Source organism: Zalophus californianus, chromosome 8, assembly GCF_009762305.2.
Source record: "Zalophus californianus isolate mZalCal1 chromosome 8, mZalCal1.pri.v2, whole genome shotgun sequence".
NCBI classification, from domain to species: domain Eukaryota; kingdom Metazoa; phylum Chordata; class Mammalia; order Carnivora; family Otariidae; genus Zalophus; species Zalophus californianus.
This window is the reverse complement of record NC_045602.1, coordinates 81,921,843-81,927,687: the sequence shown is the minus strand read 5'-3', so window position 1 is coordinate 81,927,687 and position 5,845 is coordinate 81,921,843.

The following is a 5,845-nucleotide window of genomic DNA, read 5'->3' as shown; positions in this document are numbered from 1 at the left end:
TTGAACATGCTTAAGTTTTTATTTAAATTTTATTAAATATATAGATACATTCAGGAGAATTACTATATTTATTATGTTGAATCTTCCTATCTGTCCTCTCACTTTACTTGGGTCTTCATTAATATCTTCCCCCAAATCTAGTACTTTTCTCCAAAGTGATCTGGAACACTATTATTTAAAGGAAAAAAAAATTAATAATACCAAATCATGGTGTACATATGAAATAACAACACATACACTTTCCCTGGATAAACCTAGGGTAAGGGTAGTTATTTATTTATTTTTTTATTAGGGCCTGCTAGGTGCCTTGCCTGGGGTTTTACACACATTATTTTATTTATTTCTCACATCAGTGGTAATATTATTGTTCCCATTTTGTATATCAATAAACAAATTTCAAAGAGTTATAGTCGCTTGTCTAAGTTCCCACAATTTGAATGTTACATGGCTGTAACTTGATACCACGTTAATCACACCCCTAAATCAATGTTTTTTCCAACATATCAAATGAAATGAACAGTCTGAATAATGAAATAGGAGAAAACTTTGTAATTTTAAGACAGTTTTGCAAAAGTTGGGAGTAGCTTAAAAACAAACATAGAGATAATTCATGGGTAAGAGTTTTTTTTTTTTTTTAAGATTTATTTACTTATTTTAGAGAGAGTGGGACAGACAGAGAGAGTATCCTTGGTGGGTAGGCGAGGGGGAGAGGGAGAGGGAGAGAGAAACTTGAGCAGATTCTGCACTGAGCACGGAACCCAATCCAGGGTGGGATCTCCCGACCCTGAGATCATGACCTGAGCTGGATGCTAAACTGACAGCACCACCAAGGCTCCCCTCATGGGGCAAGAGTTTTAAATAGGCAATAAAATGAACTATACCCTAAGATATTTGCTGTCACAATCAGTAATAATCAAATGAAGGCCACTGCTAATCTCGGACTCATGAGAATCAGCTGGATCAGTATACTACACAGATTCTTTAAGTGTCAACTCTATTGAAAGCACAGGACAAAGGATCAGATTTGAATTAGTTGCAAATTTGAACAGTAGGCAATAATGTAGATGGGGCTTATCACCTTTGCCAGAGAAACTGGAACGTTCTGTGTTATACTATTTCCCATGAGTTTTTAGCATGGGAATTTAAGTTCACAATATTAAGGTGCAAAATAAAAAAAAAAATGTCCTTTTCTCTCATTTTCTAGATTAACTTGCTCCAAGCACTATGGTTTTAGGCTTTTGTTGTCTTTGAATTATTTTGTTGTCTCTCAGCTAATTTCAATTCTGTAAGTTGTAGAAAACTGATAACGTTGCAATCAATTGTCTGTAGACGTGCAAATGGATTCTATCAGGTGAAGAGACAACTGATTTCTCTTCCCACCATGTTAAAAACTTGTTTCATTTCTTTTTATTTTTTTTAAGATTTTATTTATTTATTTGACAGAGAGAGAGAGACAGCAAGAAAAGGAACACAAGCAGGGAGAGTGGGAGAGGGAGAAGCAGGCTTCCTGCGGAGCAGGGAGCCCTATGCGGGGCTCCATCCCAGGACCCTGGGATTATGACCTGAGAGGAAGGCAGACACTTAACGACTGAGCCACCCAGGTGCCCGGCTTGTTTCCATTTCTATTCATGATTTCATTTTAGCATTCCTGACTGCCTCTTAAATGTGTGGTATTTGGAATTCTCCTTTGAGACATTGGTTCCCTCATTAATTAATAAGTTAAATATCATCTTTACAAGTGTGCATTTTATTTTGGGGAGTCATGATGTTACCTCTTAAAAAAAGACTTGCCCTTTCACAGGATCTAGGTGATCTGACTCCAGGGCCACATCTTTCACCACAAAACTATGCCAACTCCTTCACTAGGGTACTAGGTAAAATTTATCACACACTAACTATATCAGACCCTCCGCTAACAGCTTGAAGATGGTAAATGTTGCCCAAGAAAAGTTTTACAAAGCCACAGAAAAGGATTCAGATTCAGGTCCATTTTACTCCTGTACTCCAGCTCTTAACCACTGTCTTAGATTTCCTCCTTAAGCCTTTTCACAGCCCCTCAAATTTTCAGCTTGCTCTAGATGGTTGCAGGGCTCCATACTTCAGAGTTCGCTGAACACTTGACCTCATTCCAGAGTCACACCCCCTTCATGAGGTAGGTAGAGTAGATGCTGTCACTCTCGATTTAGTGATATGGAACTCACTGGAGAGGTTAAAGGGCTTAATGGGCATCACCCAAGCACTGAACGATGGAGCTAGTACTCCAACCCAGACCTTCAAATTCCAAATTCTATGTTGCTCTGTTGGAGGAGGTGGCTGTCAGGTCACCCCCAGGAAGTTGGTAATGCCCAGCGGGAAAGAGTCTACTGCCAGGTGAATCTTCTCAGTGTAATCCTGGAGAGGCTTCAGAAGCTCTGGAAGAACTGACTCTGCAGTGTTAAACCAACATTTGACCACACTGCTCTAGGATATTTAGTTCTTACCACTTACCAATTAGGAACACATTAATGCAGCAACATTTCCCAAGGCTTTCTTTATAGCCAGCATTCAAAGAGTTTATGGTCAAGAAGGGAACGGTGTGGTGCACCAAGGCTTGCAAATAATTTATCAAATGTAAAGTTATCTTCTGTGTATGAAGGTTTCCTGAGTCTACCCTGAAAGCAAGGATATAATCATAATCCTATCTTTTTTCCCTTCAACAAACTCATCCTACATCCTCAAGCCATTATAAAACTACTAACCTGCTTGGAGGGACTCTTCAAAAGCTATTTTATTTCATCCTGCCTGCAAGAATTTACTCCAACTCACCACGGACATATTTCACTTTTCAAATATTCGTTTTCATTCTTGCAATATTTGTCCAGATATTTTTAACGAGAGCTGCCCGAAGCTCCATGTGTCAGGGAATGAAACTGCAGAAATTCCAGCTGTATTGTCTAAATTCAGAACTTGAAATTCAGCTCCAGGGTGTGGGTGGAGTACAGCAACCATTGTTTGCTAAACCCCATGCTCTTAAGACTGCTGGTTTGGACTGCACAGCTCTGTGTGCCTTTCCCGTGGGCGTATCCCTGGGTGAGGACCTGTCCTTTGTCCTCTTGTTTTAAGAGTATCTCCTTTTTGGAGGACAGAACATTTATCCTCTTTTTCTCTTTCTGATTGTTTTGTTAACTTCTGCATTTAGAACTCTGGAACATCCCCCCTGCCCATACACACAACCCCTTTGAAAGATGGCATAGTTAGATAATAGGGCTGCCTCCTGAAACAGGTCCAGGACAAGCACAAACTCAAAACAAGGGCAGCCTTCACCAGTGAAACAGTACTCCAACGAAACCCAGAGTCCTAGTTTCACTCGCTCTTAGTTACCCAGAAAAATTCCTGTAAGGAAGCAAAATAAATGAAACACACCGTGGGGCCTTCCTTCCTTTTCCACTGGTCCAGGGCCACAGTGCCAGGTGACCCCTTATTTTGAAAATTTCTGGCTTTATTTCTAGTATTTTTGCTAGTTCAAAGATAAACTCCAATAGGAATAAGAATATTCAAATTATAAAAACCAGTTAAAGGATAATTCATGTTCTCAGTTCACTACACTTATTCCAAGACATAGACTCCGGAAGCAATGATTTGGCCACAGGCACTGTTAGCTTCAATTAGCACATGAACATCAAGCCAAAGAGAAAGGAAACTTGTGGTTGTGGCAGCAGTTTATAAACAAGACGAGAACCATGACTTGATGTAGTGAAGTGATCTCAAGAATTCAAATGATGGTGGTAGACAGTGAATTCATTTTTTAGGTGACTCAGTCAGTGTATTCTTTACAACAGCTATGAAGGTGTTGCTGTAGCCCAGTGGATAGAATTAGTGGCTTTAGAGTCAGACAGCACTAAATGTAAATACACGGCCATTTGTGTGCCCTTGATGAACACTTGGACCGACTGTGTGTCCTTGGTGAAAGCTTTTCTGAGACTCAGTTTCTTCATCTGTAAAATGGGGATAATAATCATAATACCAACTTCATGAGATTGTTATGATAATTTAATTTTTAAAAATGTGTATGAAAAGTTCTTAGTGAAAAGCCAAGCATGTGCTATGTTTCTGATTAATGGTACAGTGCTTACCAGGAATATATGTACCTCTTTAAATATTATATGAATACTTCAGTAGTCAGTCATTCTCCCAACCCCTCTCCACCCTCTGTTGTAAAAAACCAGATTTTCAAAATCACATCACCTTCCACTGTATTTATTTGTCCATTTTAAAGACAAGTTCCTTTTTTGTAGGATGGGGGTCCTCTGTTTCTTCCCATTGGATCTTTCCCAAGTGATAAAAAATTAAATTCTCAATTCTCCTCAGGGAGAAAGTTTAGGTCAATGGTTACCAACCCAATAGACCTGGTTTCCAAGATCTTTGTTGGAAGCGGGGAGACCTTGGACCTATTACTCAATCTCTCTAAAGCGGTACTCTTTAAGATGGGGGGACACCACATCTATGTATGGTAAAACATTTTGAATAGTGCCTGGCATACAGTAAGCACTCTATAAATGTTGGCCGTTATTACTGTTTTATTCAAGACTGATCTCTTAGGACACGGAGTGTATACCTTGATTTTAGGACCATTTTGATTCAAGATCTGTATCACTGTGTCTGGAAACAGTAGTGACCATCATGGTTCAGTTTACAATATGGCTCCAATTACTCTGTTGAATAAGCCCTAACTTGAAGAAGGCTAGGCAATGGAAATTTTGATTTCTGACCTGTCATACTCACTTTGAGCACCCTTGGCTTGGAAGCTTGTTAGAGTCTCAGGAAGAAAAAGAATTTATTAAATCAAATATTGTGCACAGATGAAACAACATATCACTTGCTAATTACGGGAGTGACTAGCACTGATGCAGGCATCTCTTTTATTCCCTGAGGCTTATGGCCCAATTAACAATTAGCAGTGACTGATGTCCTAAAAGGAAGCTTTCTGTCTGCGCTGCTGGGTTTTCTCAGGAGGAGTTAGAAATAAGATACTTGACAGAGTTTAGTCAGGAAAACAATAAAATTAAGGCTACAAGAAACCACCTGTACTACTTGTGGATAAAATATATTTGCAAAAACCCTAGACAACACCAACACATACACTGACTTTATTTATTAAAAAAAAAAAAACAATTTTCCCTAATTTTAGAAAGTTATGAAACACAGTAAAAACTACTTTTTTCCACACTGAAAGCCCTTAAACGCTTATTTCACTAGTTAATATTTATAAGTTAAAAATAATCACTCTTTCAGAGGGAAGCACTCTTACAAAAAAGACTCCAAGCTGAGGAATTAAACCCCATTGAATATTTCTCCAGAACAGAGAAATTTTCCCTTTCTTCACTGGGCTCCTGTCATGATATGCAGAGGTCGGCCTTCTAAATTCATTGTCTCTTTGAGAATAAACCATGCTTAGGATTGGACACCATGGTGACCATTCCCCCCAAACAAGAAAATACAATGATTTTGAAGTAATGACAAAAAAATTAAATAAGCTTTGCTGGAAAAACATGAATCCATATCCAGACCTGATCTCTGGTTTTGCTATGGATTAATGGATAGCCCCAAGTATCCTCTATTATGTCATTCAAACGGCCTCTCAGAAAAGTCTCAGATGTTTGTTATTTATACTTCTTCATGTAATTAAATTAATGTATGCCCTCTGTCATGAGTACATACATTTTTGCTCTTACTGTAAAACAAGCACTAAGCTGAGACTTTTATAAATATTACCTTATTTAATCCTTATCGATGAGGTAGGTAAAATAACTACCTTATTTTATCAATCAGTAAATTTCAGCTTGGGGAAGATAACTAGGTTGCCCAA